A 19,405-nucleotide genomic window follows, 5' to 3' on the forward strand; every position below is an offset into this window, starting at 1 on the left:
CATTGTGTTGATCGCTTGGTGTTGCAAATTCCCTTTTGGTGGAGCTTAAATAAGATCAGTTGGACTGAGAAAGATTGCTTCATGTAGAGCCACTGAAACAAGCTGAGTGTCTTCCAAGGCAGTACATCCAATCCATCTCAGATGATAACCTTTTGCAAGGCAGGATGTCCAGTCCATCTCAGATGATAACCCTTCAGGCATCCGTCCTGGTGAGCATTGTTTACCCTTCCCATGTGGTCACAGTGCGAGCTAACACTGCTAGCTGCAAAGCTCCATAAAGGTTGTTGTAACGCAGAGATTCCCAGGAATTGAGGGATGAGATGAAAGTGGGTTCTGCATAATGGCCCGGGCAGTAATGCTGTTGTGAGAAACTCCACTAAACTTCAGAGGAGAACAGAGCCAATGTTCAGCGACCTTATTCCACAAACCTGGTGAAAAGTCCTTTTTTTGTTTGTTTGTTTTCTTTTTCATGCTACAAATTCACTTTGCGTTCAATTCCAACCTCTGTGTTTGTTGGATATCTCTTGTCTACATCTATGGTTATTTCCAAAATAAAAAGTAACATGTTTAAACAATAAGGCACTTTCAAGGAAAAACTGATTTATTTCTACTAAATAAAAATTGTTCCCAGTAACAACCATGCCTAAAGAAGTTATAAATCTGTCTTTAATTTTACAATGACAAATGAAAAATGTTGACTTTTTCAATCAAACAGGGAATCAAGATTGTTTGCTGTTGTTGGGTGTGTTAAACAATGAATGCAAAAAATAGTTTGCTGTAATATACAGATAACACTTAAATAAATGTGCCATTAATGGAGAAAAGGTGACTTTTTCCCAGGACCAGCGTCTTGCCGTCTTCATTTCCATCTGATGTTGTTCAAAACAGTCCACTAACAAATACAGTTGTTTTGTTGGTGGTGGTTGTTTTTAGAGACTGCCTGTGCATATATTCCTGTTACTATATGGACAGTTAAAAAAAATAGGGAGAGAGAAATCAATACTTCTCATTCAAAACAAGCTCTCATTATATTCTCCAGTAGCGTATCTCTTGTTCCTTCACTGCATTTCATAAACCTTCCTGCATGACCGTCTTCACACTGGCGTAATTCTTGCTCTCTGTCTTTCCTCCTCTTCTGGCTTTCCTGGGCCACAGTGAGAATCAGCATCTTCAATATGGATTAATGCATATTGCCCTGATTCCATCAGTAAGCATAGTGAGAACTGCAGGAAAGGCCAGTGGTCTCTCTCATTCGGAATTATTTTTTAGGTCCCCTGCAATAGTCACTAAGAAATCTATCTCTTTAGCAGGCACTCCATAATAGTGCAGAATAGAAGAGTTTTAATAAAAAAAGAAAAGAAAAGGAGGAAAAGATGAGTGAGGATCCAAAGCTTTCTGAACAGGACATTAGTTTTTGCTGCCATGCAATGTCCAGGAGACAGTTAAATGTTACAGCAGGACCAACCTCAGCCCAAACCTGGTTGCATTCCTTAGGGCAGGTCTGGTGCCTGCCATCTTGAAGGTCGGAACACCCCATCTGGATTAAGTAAGATTTCAGGCAAAATTATTTTATCTCCTTATAAATCACTGAGTCATTCAACATTTATTTATTCATTAGTTCATGAATCTGACATTTCTGAAATGCGTATTTCCTTGGAGAAGAGGCTGGAGAACTGCATAACAAACAGATACACTGCCCTAGATAATTCTCAGCTCTGTATACTGGAGTTTGGATACTCCGTGGAAATAGAAATGCTATTGAGAGATATTTCCCTTCCTAAAGAAGTATCTCCTCACACAGGCCTCACCTATCCACAAAGTGAGCTGGAAAATGCTCAAGAGTTGTTTTGATCACCCTCTGGAGGTAATTCCATAGGCAGTCCTAACCTGGTTGTACTCTAGTGATTGTTGTCTCATTTGATGGTCTTCAATGTAGAGTGAAGTTTATAAGAAAACAAATTACATGTAAGAAGATAGTTCTGGAACTTCCACTCATATTTATTTCTACCTAAATAGTTAAGGGAGTGATTAAGACATGCTATGCTGATTTGTAACAGTTGGCTTGACGTTGACTGCCCACTTGGTACTATGACAGTCAGGATGCATAATTTTCTTGAAATTTGAAGCATCCTAAGGGCACACTTGTAGTCTGTGAACCACAGAGCAGCCTTGACTGGGCTTTTAATTTACTTAGCCCTCAACTTTCAGTGTCCTGTGACAGACATATGGATAGTTAGGCAGATTTCTGCATTATTTCATCTAGGTTTAACTGATCTTGCCCACACAAAATGAATATGTAGCTTACAATTTTCCTGGGAAAGAACTATGGATTCAAAATATTTGTCCATATTTCAAGTCCAAGAGAGAAAGATAATAGCTCAGTTGATTCTTGGATTTAATTCTAATAGGAGATTTTCACTATCCACAGTATGAGGTAAACACAGCACCCATGTAATAAAATGGGCCGAGCAATTGCCTGCGGAATCTGAAGTTATCAAGAGCATTATTCGAAACGGAAATTTGCATCAATGATTGTTAGCCATGAACCTTATACCTGAAGATCATCTCAAACTCTATTATTAAGCCATCATAATTAGTAAGACAATTAGAAGTCAGCCCTCCTGGATAATATCAATGCTAATATATATTTTTAATGAAAACAAAAGGGAATATGTACCATTTGTAAATAAAAATATATGAAATAATATTTCCACATTATAATTTCATCTCTTAACCTCATCTTTTTTCTACTTCTGTGTTGGTTTTACAGTGTAAATTATATGTGAGTACAGTAATGCATACCTATACTTTGTAAAGTAAGAAATGCCAACCAATTCAGAATGAATGCCTTAAACATTTCTACTGATGGGAGTAAATGAACAAAAACTTTGGAGTCCAAGGATCTGCTTGCTGGGAAACAGCCTGGGCAGAGAAGGCCACCTCCCTTGGTGTTGCAGGCAACATTGTGCTCTGCCAGTCCTGCTCTGTGAAGCTACTGTAGTTTGCTTCAAGAGAGCTCTTTTTGGGTTTTTTGTAAAGGAATGTAGAAGCCAAGAAATTCTCGCAGATGAACCAAAATAATTATTAACATCCTGTACCAAGATTTTCCAAAATCCCCAAAATAATTCTCTCTAATGGTGTCATAAGTGTTACCAATGCTAGGAATGCATCCTATTAGACAGGAAAACTAATTTGAGCATAATGTTGCATCCTCTTGTAATAAAATTAGGCTTTAGATACCTTAAGAACCTTCACCCACATCTATCCGGCCTCATTTGAAAATGGGAAGGTGCTGAAAAAATGGTTAAAAAGACAATCTCTATTTTTCAGGTATTTAATTAAATTATTCAACCAAAAATAGAAATAGAAACAGGAACTCCCTTTGTCCAATCTTAGATCTCTCCCTCTGTTCCCACTACAGCAATCCCAATTCCATTACATAATACACACATCTGCCCCATACAGAGCCACCTAAATTTGATTTTCACACTCATTCCAATGCCTGGGAATTAGAATGCATCCATTCTTGAAGCAAAAAGCAATGAACAGCCGGGCGTGGTGGCTCACGCCTATAATCCCAGCACTTCGGGAGGCCAAGGCGGGCGGATCACGAGGTGAGGAGTTTGAGACCAGCCTGGCCAACATGGTGAAACCCCATCTCTACTAAAAATACAAAAAAAAAAAAGTAGTCAGGCATGGTGGTGCACGCCTGTAATCTCAGCTACTCAGGAGGCTGAGGCAGAAGAATCACTTTAACCTGGGAGGTGGAAGTTGCAGTAAGCTGAGATCATGCCACTGCACTCCAGCCTGGGTGACAGAGTGAGACTCCGTTAAAAAAAAAAAAAAAAAAAAAGCAATGACCAACGACCAGCATCTCTTTTTATGCACCTTGGTCTTTGCTACAGGACCTATGTAATAAAAGCGGAAAGGCTCTCCCCATAGTCTCACTATCCCTTTTTAAAAATAAGAATCTTTGGGAAACTTCAAGAGGACATTGCATTGGGGTTGGAAATTGGAAAGCAATGAACAACTGTGAGGCTTCAGTTGTGTTCAGTCTTGGACCAGTGAGGAGAGATGGGCCTGAAGCTCCCCATGGAAAACCTGTGGTTTTCTAACAACTATGGAAGCGCCCAAAACAAAGATGACACCAAGGGTTATACTGCTGGGAATTCCATTTCCCAGGCTCTCCAGTGCTCCCCTCTTATGGGCCAGCCAGTCTCCTAACCACTATTTATAAGGATGCGGTACAGAGAATTGTAAATGGCAGACCTATAGACTGAAAGTGTACAATAATCACCTACATTAGTAATTCAACAGCTCAATCATAATACTTCAATGCACTATTTTTCAGTTGCAAATCAAAACAAAATCATTACTGGCTAATAATAGGTGATTCTGTTGATTAAACAAACTTGGATTGTTTTGTTGGTTAATAGACATGGGCATCTCACCACCCACACCTCATGTAATATTTTCTAAACAACATCTAATTAAAAGATCACATGGACAAAATGTCTTGTATCTAACAGCATGATTCGTCTGTTACAAAAATATGCATGAGACAAGGAAAGACATAAAATTCTGCAAGTTGTTTTCAAGGTTTGATTTTAAAACAAAAACAAATAAAACCTTTACTCTTGCTTCCACTGTCAAATTGTTGTTGTTTTCTTTTGATTTTTGCACATTGGAATGTTTTCCACTGGGGGTGATAATGCAGCACAGCCATATTTGGTATGTCTGAGGGATGTGTCTGTCTTTTGTGAAATACAAGAAGGGTAATTTTGATAAGTGAAGTAGAAAAGTAGATGAAGAATGATGTCTACAACATGTTGCATGTTTCAATAAAGAATGTTTTTCATCCTGGAGAAACACCTGCGCTCCAGATTGACAATTGCCAACTTTGATACTCATACCCAGAGGCAACTTGGCTTTATGTTAAAGACCACACTCTGAAGTCACCATGCAGCTTTGCCACTTGTCGGCTGGAGGAGCTCAGAGAAGCACTCAGCCTCTCTATGCCTCTTGCTTGTCTGTAAAACAAGAATGATGCTAAGACTTACTACACGCAGTGTTACGAGGATTAAATAATGATGCATTTAAAAGAATCACTTTAGCCCAATGTCTGCCACATTAAAAACCACAAGGAATTGTTGTGGGAAGTCAGGGACCCCAAACGGAGGGACCGGATGAAGCCATGGCAGAAGAACATGGATTGTGAAGATTTCATGGACATTTATTAGTTCCCCAAATTAATACTTTTATAATTTCTTATGCCTGTCTTTACTGCAATCTCTAAACATAAATTGTAAAGATTTCACGGACACCTATCACTTCCCCAGTCAATACCCTTGTGATTGCCTAGGCCTGGCTTTACTTTAATCTCTTAATCCTGTCATCTCGTAAGCCGAGGAGGATGTATGTCACCTCAGGATCATGTGATAATTACGTTAACTGTACAAATTGTAGAGCATGTGTGTTTAAACAATATGAAATCTGGGCACCTTGAAAAAAGAACAGGATAACAGCAATTGTTCAGGGAATAAGAGTGATAACCTTAAACTCTGACCGCCGGTGAGCCGGGCGGAACAGAGCCATATTTCTCTTCTTTCAAAAGCAAATGGGAGAAATATCGCTGAATTCTTTTTCTCAGCAAGGAACATCCCTGGGAAAGAGAATACGTGCCTGGGGGTAGGTCTATAGACGGCCCCCCCGGATGTGGTCGTCTTTTATGGTCTGTAGACTGCAGGGGTGAAATAGACCCCAGTCTCCCATAGCACTCCCAGGCTTATTAGGAAGAAAAAATTCCAGCCTAACAAATTTTAGTCAGACCGGTTGCTCTCAAAATCCTGTCTCCTGATAAGATGTTATCAATGACAATGGTGCCCGAAACTTCATTAGCAATTTTAATTTCGCCCCGGTCCTGTGGTCCTGTGATCTCGCCCTGCCTCCATTTGCCTTGTGATATTCTATTACCTTGTGAAGCACGTGATCTCTGTGACCCACACCTATTTGCACACTCCCTCCCCTTTTGAAAGTCCCTAATAAAAACTTGCTGGTTTTACAGCTTGTGGGGCATCACGGAACCTACCAACATGTGATGTCTCCCCCGGACGCCCAGCTTTAAAATTTCTCTCTTTTGTACTCTGTCCCTTTATTTCTCAAACTGGCCAACGCTTAGGGAAAATAGAAAAGAACCTACGTGACTAGCGGGGCAGGTCCCCCGATAAGGAATATTAGCTCTTGTTTGTGTTAGGATTTCTGTCATTAATATTATGATCCTGTAAGGTATCAACAAGAATATTGGATACACACAGAGACACTATTAATTAGAATTTGTTGTTTGAAAGAAGGCATTTCCCAGAGCAACTTTGGGGAATTAGACATAAGTATGGATCTTCTGGCACCTAGATACTTTTTTGTTCTGTGCAGGAGGAGTCAGTATGAGTTAAACAAAAGTATCCATTATTTAGGATGAAACCAATGTACAAGTGCAGACTTATGATAATAGTGAGTTAAGGTTGCAAATGGAATTCAAGTAGCTAATGAGCTGACTTTACAGTAGGGAAATTATTCCAGAGTATTTGGGTGGGCCCATTGTAATCACAAAAAGCCTTAAAAGTGGAAGAGGGAGGCAGAAGGAAAGATCAGAATGATTCAGTATAAGAAGGACTCAACCTGTCAAGTTGGCTTGGAAGATGGAGGAGGCTCCTTGAGCCAAGGAGAGCAGGTCGCCTCTACAAGCTGGAAAAATCAAAGAAATGGAATTTCCCCTTAAGCCTCCAAAGGGAGGGCAGCCCTGCCAGGTGAGCTTGTCAGACTGTGTTCAGAAATGTGAGATCATAAACTTGTGTTGTGTTAACTCACTGTTAGTGGTGATTTGTTACTGCAGTGTTAGGAAACAGATATTAGCACTCATAATGTAATTAAAATCATTGTCTTTGCTGCATGTGGTAATGAAGCTGCAAATGATGTAGATCACCTTGGGCTCCCTACTTTTAAGTTCTCACCCATCAGACAGTACACACTACTCCTGGGTTTTATCATAGTTGTATCTATCACCTACGAGCCCCATATCCAGTCTTGGTAAGTCAAGGACTATTTCTTTTCAGACAGTATCTCATCCCACCGTTTTATTAAAAGTATTGAACACCCACTATGGAGAACAGTATGGAGGTTCTTCAAAAAACTAAAAATACAACTACCATATGATCCAGCAATCCCACTGTTGTGAATATATGCAAAAGAAAGGAAATCAGTATGTTGAGGAGATGTTTGCACTCTGAAGTTTATTGCAACACTACTCATGATAGCCAAGATAAGGAAGCAGCCTAAGTGTGCATCAATAGATGAATGGATAAAGAAAATGTGATACCTATAGGCCAGGCGTGGTGGCTCATGCCTGTAATCCCAGCACTTTGGGAGGCTGAGGCAGGTGGATCACGAGGTCAGGAGATTGAAACCATCCTGGCTAACATGGTGAAACCCTGTCTCTACTAAAAACACAAAAAAAATTAGCCGGGCGTGGTGGCGGGCGCCTGTAGTCCCAGCTACTCAGGAAGCTGAGGCAGGAGAATGGCGTGAACCTGGGAGGTGGAGCTTGCAGTGAGCCGAGATCACGCCACTGCACTCCAGACTGGGTGACACAGCGAGACTCCATCTAAAAAAAAAAAGTGATACCTATACACAATGGAGTACTATTCAGCCTTTAAAAAGAGTGAGATCCTGTCATTTGCAACAATGTGGATGAAACTGAAGGTCACTATATTAAGTGAAATAAGCCAGGCACGGAAAGACAAGCTTCTCATGTTCTGACTTATTTGTTGGAGCTAAAAATTAAGACAATTGAACTCATGGAGATAGAGAGTAGAAGGATCGTTACCAGAAGCTAGGAAGGGTAGTTGGGGGGTGTGAGGGGAGTGAGGATTTTCAATATGTACAAAAAATAGTTTAAAAGAATGAATAAGATCTAGTATTTAATAGCACAACAGGGTGACTATAGTCAATAATAATTTAATTGTACATTTTAAAATAACTAAAAGAGTATAATTGGATTGTTTGTAACACAAGGGATAAATGCTTGAGAGGATGAATGCCCCATTTTACATAATATGATTATTACACGTTGCATGCCTGTATCAAAACCTCTTATGTACCCCATAAATATATACACCTATGATGTACCCGCAAAAATTAAGAATTAACAAAAAAGAATGAGATCCTATCATTTACAACAACATGGATGGAACTTGAGGACATTTACATTAAATGAAATAAGCCAGGCACAGAAAGACAAATTTTGCATGTTCTCACATGTGGAAGCTAAAAATTAAAACAATGGAACTCCTAAAGATAGGGAGAAGAAGGATGGTTAGCAAAGGCTGGGAAGGGGAGTGGGCGTGGGGGGTGGGGATAATTTGGAATGATTAAAGGGGGCAAAAGATAAAAGGAATAAGATAGAAGGAATAAGAGCTAGTATTTGATAGCACAACAGGGTGACTATGTCAACAATAATTCCTTGTATATTTTTAAATAACTAAGAGATAGGAATTGGAATATTCCTATCACAAAGAAAGGATTAATGCTTGAGGCGATGGGTACCCGGATTACCCTGGTTTGATTGTTACACATTGCATGCCCATATCAAAACATCACATGTACCCCATAAACATATTCACCTATGATGTACCCATAACAATTAAAAATTTTAAAAAATAAAATAATTTAAGTATCAAATATGAACACAATTTTATGTCTCCCTTTTTAAAAACTTTTGTGTGATCTCTCCTTTTTTGAGCTAGCTTTTTCTTTTTTTTTCTTTTTCTTTTTTTTTTTTTGAGACGGAGTCTGGCTCTGTCGCCCAGGCTGGAGTGCAGTGGCACAATCTTGGCTCACTGCAAGCTCCGCCTCCCGGGTTCACGCCATTCTCCTGCCTCAGCCTCCCGAGTACCTGGGACTGCAGGCACTCGCCACTATGCCCGGCTAAATTTTTGTATTTTTAGTAGAGACGGGGTTTCACCGTGTTAGCCAGGATGGTCTCGATCTCCTGACCTCGTGATCCACCTGCCTCGGCCTCCCAAAGTGCTGGGATTACAGGCTTGAGCCACCTCGCCAGGCCTGAGCTAGCTTTTTCTTCCTGCATTTATATTCTACCCATGACCCTGCAATTCTACTATTCTAAATCATATTTCTCTGCTATCCACAGCCTTTTCTGGAATTGACTTACTACTCAATTCTGGATAACACTATTAACGAGCAAAATGAAGTGAAGGAAAGTTTTCAATGACCAACATTAATGTGGCTGAAACAGGTTCAGAGAATCTGCTCAGATCCTCATCGAATCCCAGGAAAATCTCACAGACCTGGATTCCCCAGCACTGGCCTCAAATCCCTCAGGCTTTCTGGGCTTATTGAATCAAGGACATTGGCTGTCCTTGAATAAAGTGTATAGCATGTCAACTACCAAATGTTTTGCTGCAATTAAAAAAAATGAAAAGAGAAAGCGAGAAGTAGCTGCAAAAATCCTCTACAATGCCATTCTTGGCATAGAAAAATCTAGAAGAGCATGAAGATGTTAGGGGGTGGCAAATATCCAAACTACTGATGGGTCTGATGTGTTAAAATAAAAACTTCAGCCAAATTAAATTTAAAGGAGTTTAATTGAGCAATGAATGAGTCTTCAGGGATGCCCTGTGATCAGAACCAACTTATAGACAAAAAAGGGAAGCAACGTACAGAAATCAGAAGTGAGATACAAAAATAACTGGATTGGTTACAGCTCGGTGTTTGCCTTATTTGAACACACTTAGAGCACTTAACAGTCTGTAAGTGGTTGAAGTATGGCCGCTGGGGGATTGGCCAAGACTCAGCTATTGTTACAGGTGCATACTCCTAAGTTAGGTTTTCAATCTTGTTGACCTACTAAGTTAGGTTGCAGTTCATCCACAAGGACGGAAATATAGAAGTACCAAGTCCTTCTCACGTCATATTTAGTTTGCTTTAACAGCGGCAACCTCAATTCTTGCCTCCTCAGAAGAAAGAAGAAATTCAACTGAGGGGCATAAGGCAGAAAAAGAGACTGAGGCAAGTTTCAGAGAAGGAATGGAAGTTTATTAAAAAGCTTTAGAGCAGGAAAGAAAGAAAAGTACACTTAGAAGAGATCCAAGCGGGTGACTTGCAGAACAAGTGCCCGGTTTAACCTTGACTCTAGGACTTTATTTGCTGGCCTTCTGGCATCTTGCACCCCGTTTCCCTCATTCTTCCTTAAGGGTGAGCCACGCACATACTTGCCTTGGGAGGTGAGCATGTGCAGTGTGTTTAGGAAGTTGTGGGCATGCCCACCTGAGGCTTTCTTCCCTTTTCCAGTGGAATGCCCCCAGAAGGTCATATTCTGCCATTTTGTCTCCTAAGGAGAATGCCCAAACTCACTCCCAGCTCCTGAGATTTTATTGGAAGCTGCTGATTACCAACCTCAACTCTTTGGCAAATTGCCTATCCCTGGGGCCTGCGATCAATTATCACTTTAGTGTGACAACTGTGAATTATCAGGAAGTGGTCTCTCCATGGCGGGGTGCTGGCTTCCAATTATCATTTTAAGAGAGGCATTGTGATCACTGCCCAACCATCACCTGATGGTTGCCTGACATTCCTGATGGGAAGCACTCTCCCGCCACACTCATGCCTGGCTAACTACCTGTAGCAAAATTGTTGAAAACATTCATTCTTAAGAAAGTTAAGAGGGAGTCCATACAGATTATAAATGGAGTGATACACTAGACACTAATGGAGACGCATGGACTCTGACTTCCTAAAAGTGTCACTTGGGGAATTGTTATAGGATTGGATGCCAAGCTCTATTTCCAGATTTACCCCCATGGCCCTGACTGCCAGCTGAATTTTTAGTAAGCTGGGCCTTCAGATTAAATATGCATCAGTCATTCCACCTACAATCCCCAGCCAGTCAACCACTCATCAATAAGCATGGTGGTGAGGACTGAACTTTGACCTTTTTTCGTCTTTTGCCCAAATTCCTATCTAAGGGGCCTAAAGATTCCACCCTACAAACCTTAACGTCTCATCAGAGGGGTTTTGTTTAACCCTATATAACATGGCCTGCTTTCCAACCTGACTCGCATAGCATCACATGACAGATAAGAAAGGAAATCCAAGTATTTTAACCCCAAATGTGTTTATTTGCCATATCTTGAAATAGCCATGCAAAGTTGTCTCCTGGGGAAGATCTACATTCTATAGAGAATCCCTTTCCCTTTTCAAGGTCTTTCTCCTGATCCAGCAGAGAATCAACTAAGAAGTTGACACCTTTCTAAGTCTGATAAGAAACATTTACTAACATTTACAATCTACTCTCTCTGATGCCTGCTACCTGGAGGCTTCATCTGCATAATAGGAACCTTGGTCTCCACAACCCCTTCTCTCTCTCTCTCTCTTTTTTTTGACAAAGGGTCTCACTCTGTTGCCCAGGCTAGAGTGCAGTGGTGCAATCATAGCTCACTGCAGCTTCTTATCTTAACCCGGACATTTCCTTTCTATTGATTCCAGGTCTTTAGACAAACTCTTTTAACCAACTGCCAGTCAGAAAATCTTTGCATCTGCCTATAACCTGGACCCACCCCCAGCCCTCCACTTCCAGTTGTCCCACCTTTCCAAATGGAAACAATGTACATCTTACATGGATTGATTTATGTCTTATGTCCCCCTAAAATGCATAAAACCTAGTTGCATAGTTGTGGCCTGACCACCCTGGGCACGTGTTCTCAGGGTCTCCTGAGGGCTGTGTCATAGACCTTGGTCACTCATATTTGGTTCAGATTAAATTTCTTCAAATATTTTACAGAGCTGGACTCTTTTCATCAACAGTGGTAGGCCCTAAGTGCATCCCTAGGTTGGCAAAGCTTTGCTTATGGGCTCAGATAAGTCTCCTCCCTTACGGCAGAAGTGAGAAGAAGGCCCCCTCTGAGCCCCAAAGCTCAGGCTTTGTTTCCTGTGACTAAAGCCTCCCAGCCTAAGGATCCTGGACACACATAAAGAGAGCTCCCTTGGAGCCGAGTCCTAAATGTCCTGTTGGGGGTTGGGGTGGGGGAGAAAAGACAATAACCCTACAACAAAAAGCAAGCCTAGCAAGTGATTTCTTAAGCCAGTAAAAAGTCATGCAAAAGACTGTATAGACTCCACAGAGACTTCCAGGGCATGTCATCCATCTCCCTAAAAATATGCATTTTAAGTTCTCCATTGTGTTTTTGGTACTGTGAAATGTATGTTGATTTAAGCTGTTCTCATGTTACACAGTGGGGTTGCTTTCGGCCTCTGTGAGATGCCAAGCACCTTGGCAGGACTCAGAATCCACTCCCTATGTGACTCCTCAGCGTCTTCTTCACTTGGCATAGGTGCTGTGGTTGTCAGCAACTGAATGAAGCTGATGTTTTGGCTTTGGGCCTTGCTGGAGAAAGCTGACATTTGTCCAAATGACAATACAGCACCTGTAAAGGAACAGAGATGAAGGTACAAAGACGTCGCTATCTGCACAGTGGTGAAGCACCCACACCTGCGCTTTGGAGACAGCTGTAGGGCTGGGATTTGCAAATCCTGGCGTGTGCACAGAATTGGGCTTTGGCTTGGGTTTGGTAACACTTCTGTTAGAATGCTAGGGGAAAGTCTCTTTGATAATGTGGGGTGGGGCATGACAACTCATTGGCATCTTCTCTCAAGCTTGAAACCTGAGTCACAAACCCAGATGTTTTGGTTGAAGGAAGTGTGGTAAATGGATTTGATAATAAGGAAGGCATCAAAATGCTTTGCATGGCTGGTATGGGAATACTGGGGTGCCTTTTATCAACTCTTACCTCTAACCCGACTACCTTTGGGAATACTTTAGTAGTAAATAATTATTGTGTTAAACCATGGCATGCGATTAATTTGGGGAAACAGAAAATTATCTTCATGTGGAAAAACAATAATAGCATGTCTTCAAACTACTCAGTCAATAAACATTTCTTATGTTGAGAATAATTTTATATATATATATTTCACATTTGAGATAGTTCATTCGATAATCACTTATTTCTATACAAAATGTGGTAAGAATATTGGGAAACATTTGCCCATGAAAAATACCCACAACATGCCTCTTCAATTTATAGCCTAATTTGACTTGGCAGACATTTTGCACTCGAAAGCATGGGATTGAGCCAAATCTAACCTCACCACTTTTATTTTATCAAAACCTGGAATATTTCATCATAGCAAACCTACAAAAGGGGTTTCTTTTTAATTATCTTCTTAAAACATTTAGCATTACAAATTCATCATTCGATTGGCTATTTGCCTGGAAGTTATCACACATGGGAAAAATGCCAATATTTGCAAACCCCAGGGTGGTGAATCACTGCAAACAAAACTGATGACTATATAGAATAATTGTTGTCAAGTCTTTGACAAAGTCCTGAAAAGTGTGTCTCCTGATGTTTTCAAAATTTACTCTGAAATTAAAAAGTAGGGTTAATATCCTTTGTAAAATGAAAATGATTATAAATTATCCCATTACCTAGAGAAGGAAGAGAGGAGAGAAAAAAGGAATAGCTTTTGTAAAAGAACTTCAGGGTTAGCTATATCCATTAATATACATCAGTGGTCAAACCTAAGGAGTCTTGCAAGAAAGTTAGGCGCAGCCAAATTGCAAGTCTTCAGTTCTGCACGGAGAGTCTGGACAACTACACATGGTAGTGATTGTCTCTCCAGGCGCATATTAGAATCAATTCAAAATCTTTCAGAACATCCCGCTGTTCAGATTCTGATGGAATCAGTAAAGTGTAGCTCAAAAAACAAAAACAAAACGGAACAAAAAAAAAACCTCGAACATATCAAGTCACATTGACATTTAACTTGCTTTCCACCTCTACATAGATAATATATTTAGTATCCCATACATTTACTATCATATACATTTCATATGTATATCAAATTTCATACTTATATGCATAGTATTCCATACATATATACACAGTATTTATACACACATAAAACATATTTTATGATATATAATATTCCAATATATATAGTATCTCGTGCATATATATAATACATAGTACTCTGCATATAAATGGTATTTCATGCAGTAGTACAGCGTATTTCACACATATATAGTCTATGCATATATACAGAGTATTTCATACACATGTGCATATTTACCCATACATTTATATACACATATATAAAACCATGTGCTTACTTGCTACAAGCTATGTAGTATCTTTTGCAGCTTGCCCTTATGGGAGGACAGTCTGACAGGCAGAAAAGATTAGTGGTTAACTACAAGGACACTGGAACTCAATGGCCTGGGATTATTTTCAGGCTCTGCCACTCGGTAGCTATATGACTTTGGGCTATTTTTTTTTTTTTTTTTTTTGGATGGAGTCTCGCTCTGTCACCCAGTCTGCAGTGGTGCGATCTTGGCTCACTGCAACCTCCGCCTCCTGGGTTCAAGGGATTCTCCTGCCTCCGCTTCCCTAGTAGCTGGGATTACAGGCCACGCCACTATGCCCGGCTAATTTTTGTATTTTTAGTAGAGAGGGGGTTTCACCATGTTGGCCAGGCTGGTCTCGAACTCCTGACCTCAGGTGATCCACCTGCCTCGGCCTCCCAAAGGGCTGGGATTACAGGCGTGAGCCACTGCGCCCAGCCTGGGCTACTGGTTTAAATCATCTTTGCCTCACTGTCCTCAGCTTTAAAATATGGCCAGCCATAGGGTGGCTGTAGAAATGAATGAAGGAATGTCAGTAATACACTTAGTGTACCTTACAATTAGTGGTTCCTCAGTAAATGTTAGCTGTAGAGGCTAATTCTATTAGTGGTCTCTCAAGTAAACTACAAAAAGCTACAGGCAGGGCCTTGTGAACCATCCTGTGCCATACCGAGGTGGACCACCCTACAAAGGAATGTAAGATGCTTCCCATTATTCATAATGAAGCCAATTGCATATGATTGGCTGCTGTTTGAGATGGGGAAGGGAATATAGGGGATGAAAAGGTCAAGTCGGCATCAGTTTTGTATTGCACGATAGTCTGGTGCTATAAGTATAATGACTGATCAATGCTAATTGGCTGTCTCTGTGACTGCCCTTAAATCACTACCAGCTGCCCCTTGAAAGCTATTTCACAAGGCTCGGAAAAGAGAAGTCGTTTCTACTAATAACACTCGACAGCATCCCAAATTATATTTGCCTAGCCCTATATTTTATCAGTATTTCTCAGGATAAATTCCCAATTATACTCAAAAGAAGATTGAAAGGAAGACGCCTGTGATAGCTCTACCTATATTTATCTACATGTGTATGTGTTTGCATGCATTTTCATATCTGCATCTACGTCTTTATATATAACTTAATCCAGGGAATTTGAGGAGAAAAACTTCAGTATATTCTGGTGCACTGAGATAAAAATGCGATGCTTCAATATGACTTTTTGCTTCTTCAGCTCTGCAAGCAGGAATGTTTCTAACATTTATCATTCAATAGCTTCTCAGGGTCTGGAAGAGTGGTTTGCGGCACTGGGCACATATTAGAATCACCTGGGGACCATTTAAACTAGCACTAATGTGCAATGTCCATACTTCTCTCCTGATCTTTAGGTGCCAGAGGACACTGGACTTCTTAAAAGCTCCCCTGGGAGTTCTAATAGGCAGCCAGTTTTGAAAGCCTCTGACCCAGGTCAGAGTCATGCTAATAATCAGAGTCAATTGTGCAAAACTCAATCTTTAAGTATTACCTTAACCTGAAACTCGATTATTCTTTCTACTTTGGGCCATCTTTAGTTTTCTAGCCAATAAAGGATTTCACTGCTCTTTTTCTTTTCTGAAATCCACGTCTAGACTATAAATGTGCACCAGGATTTCTCTCAGTGAAATGATTTTTCAAATCTATAGATTTTTACGTACTCAAATATTTTGTTTCCTTGGACAAGATGGATTTTTCTAAACAGACTTGTTATGTGCTCAGCCACTTTATGAAAACAATTCACTGACAGAAATTGAAGATGGCATCACATGCATATTGAGTCGATCATTCCTAGAATGTTAAAGTTAAAAGCAGCACAAAGTACATTGCACTCAGCCCTAGGGAAATGTGCAAAAATATGCCATACCTCCTTAAAACTAATTTCTTTAAGTCATTGTGTGTCCCTTAGATGTTTATCTACTTAAAACACAATGACTCATTGTGTAAACAGATTGCAAATAATTGGCGTGTAAAATTGAATAGAACCAAGTACATACAAACACCCACACACGCACAGAACTGTGTGTATATAAAACCTATGAGATCTGAATAAAGGATATGGTTTGTATCAATGTCAATTTCCTGGTTGTGATACTATACTGTAGTTTTGAAAGATGTCACCATTGTGGGAAACTAAATGAAGGGCTCAGGATAGTTCATAATCTCTATTATTTCTTACAATTGCATGTGAATCTGAAATTTTCTCAAAATACAAAGTAAAAAAAAAAAAAAAAAGAAAGAAAAAGAGAGAGGGAGAGACTCCTTTAAAGAAGATTGGCAAATGACATAAGGCTTGGATTTGAATTTAAATTTCACAAAACACAGGGAGCCCTGGACTCCACATTGTTCCTTATCAGTTCTAGTTCTCCCAACTACTTCAATGTCATACATAGAATATATGTAATATTTACTCAGTAACATTTACTCTACAGTGTTCCCATTTCAAAATTTTCTGTGGCATCTAAACCAGACCTCTGGCCCTTAGTTATGATGCAAAAGAACTGTAGTCTTCAGTACTTATGTCTTTGGTTTCACGGTCTCTCCTTCTCTCCCCACCCTTATCTTATTATTTATTTGCCTTACTTTCTAAATGCCCTCTTAATTCTATTTTGTTTCCATTCTTAGATTTTGCTTTTCCAAATTCTTCTTACTGTGTTCTCTGTAGATTAGAACCTTCTATTACACAGATCTTACATAAATGGCTCACTTTCCTCATCTTATTCTAAATTTCATTCCATCACTGCCAGGGATTGAATATCAAGAAGTGTTGGTACAAATACAACCAACTCAATTTTCTATTAGTTGCTCTAAATTGTTTTAGGAATTACAAACCTTCCACCCCCCCCACCTTAGTGATTTGGCATTTTAATTTTTTTATATGATTAATTCAATTTTCTTTTTCTTCTTTTAACTTTTATTTTAGGCTCAGGGGTACATGTGCAAGTTTGTTATATGGGTAAACTCTTGTCACAGAGGTTTGTTGTACAGATTATTCCATCACCCAGGTACTAAGCCTAGTACTCATTAGTTATTTTTTCCTGATCCTCTCCCTCCTCCCACCTTCCACCCTCAAGTAGGTCCCAGTATCTGTTGTTTCCCTCTTTGTGTTCATGTGTTCTCATCATTTAGCTCCCACTTATAAGTGAGAACTTGTGGTATTGGCTTTTCTGTTCCTGTGTTGGTTTCCTAAGGATAATGGCCTCCAGCTCCATCTATGTTCCTGCAAAGGAGATTATCTTTTTCTTTTTTTGTGGCTGTATAGTATTCCATGGTGTGTATGTACCATATTTTCTTTATACAGTCTACCAGTGATGAGCATGTAGGTTGATTCTATGTTTTTGTGATTGTGAATAGTGCTGTAATGAACATTTGCATGCATGTGTCTTTATGGTAGAATGATGTATATTTCTTTGGGAATATATCCAGTAATGGGATTGCTGGGTCAAATGGTATTTCTGCTTTCAGCTCTTTGAGGAATTGCCACACTGCTGTTCACAATGGTTGAACTAATTTACACCCCCACCAACAGTGTATAAGTATTCCCTTTTCTCTGCAACCTTGCCAGTACCTGCTATTTTTTTCTTTTTAATAAAATACCCATTCTGCCTGGTGTGAGATGATATTTCATTGTGGTTTTGATTTGCATTTCTCTAATGATCAGTGATATTGGGCTTTGTTTTATATGCTTGTTGGCCATATGTATGTCTTCTTTGGAAAAGTGTCTGTTCATGTCCTTTGCCCGCTTTTTAATGAGATTTTTTTCTTGTATATGTGTTTAAGTTCCTTATCAGTGCTGGATGCTGGATATAAGACCTTTGTTAGATGCATAATTTGCAAATATTTTCTCCCATTCTCTAGTTTGTCTATTTACTCTGTTGACAGTTTCTTTTGCTATGAAGAAGCTCTGAAGTTTAATTAGATCCTATTTGCCAATTTTTGTTTTTGTTGTGATTGCTTTTGGTGTCTTCGATCTGACATTTTTAGACACACACACACACACACATACACACGGATTTTTACAAGCACCGTTACATGACCGTCTTCACAGTAACCATGAAGTGAGTGGCAAAATCCTTACTTTGGGTGGGAATACCAAGGCAGATAAAGGATAGGCAGGCACACTCTCTGTGTTTCTGCACAAGAGAGGGCACAATTTTTATTTTTATTTTTTTTTTTAGACAGGGTCTCATTCTGTCATCCAGGCTGGAGCTCAATCATGTGATCATAGCTCACTGCAGCCAATACCTGGTGAGCTCAAGCGATTCTCCTGCCTCAGCCACCCAAGTAGCTGGGACTACAGGTGTGCACTACCATGTCCAGCTAATTTTCCATTTTTTTTGCAGAGATGGGGTCTCTTTATGTTGCCCAGGTGGGCACCAAGTGATCCTCCCGCCTCAGCCTCCCAAAGTGCTGGGATTGCAGGTGTGAGCCATCATGCCTGGCCTCTTACTCTTTTTAAAAATTTTTCTTGGCCGGGTGTGGTGGCTCACGCCTGTAATCCCAGCACTTTGGGAGGCCGAGGCAGGCGGATCACGAGGTCAGGAGATCGAGACCATCCTGGCTAACACGGTGAAACCCCGTCTCTACTAAAAATACAAAAAATTAACCGGACGTTGTGGTGGGCGCCTGTAGCCCCAGCTACTCAGAAGGCTGAGGCATGAGAATGGCGTGAACCTGGTAGGCGGAGCTTGCAGTGAGCCGAGTTTGCGCCACTGCACTCCAGCCTGGGCGACAGAGCAAGACTCCGTCTCAAAAAAAAAAAAAAAAAAAAAAAAAAAAAATTTTTTTTCTTGTATCCCCTACAGCTTTTTCTCCTTTGATACCAGGCTCCATCAATGGGTGGTATATGTAAAAGTTATCTCCAATTTACAACAAAGCTGTATTCTCAGGACTCATTTGTGTAAAAAAATACCTCCCCAATGGAAACAATACTAAAAATATTTCTTGGGTTTTCAGTCCCTGCCAGGACACTCCACTGGCCCTAAGAACCTGTTTACCCTGTGGTGTAGCTCAAGAAGTAAAAGAAGGTGACGGAAGTTGGATTCTTACTGCAGCCTTCAAGCCCGATCTCTGGGTCAGTAGCCCCAGCCTCTCTGATCTTTGATGAAGAATGGAGGTTGG

Source organism: Pongo pygmaeus, chromosome X, assembly GCF_028885625.2.
Source record: "Pongo pygmaeus isolate AG05252 chromosome X, NHGRI_mPonPyg2-v2.0_pri, whole genome shotgun sequence".
In the NCBI taxonomy this organism is placed as follows: domain Eukaryota; kingdom Metazoa; phylum Chordata; class Mammalia; order Primates; family Hominidae; genus Pongo; species Pongo pygmaeus.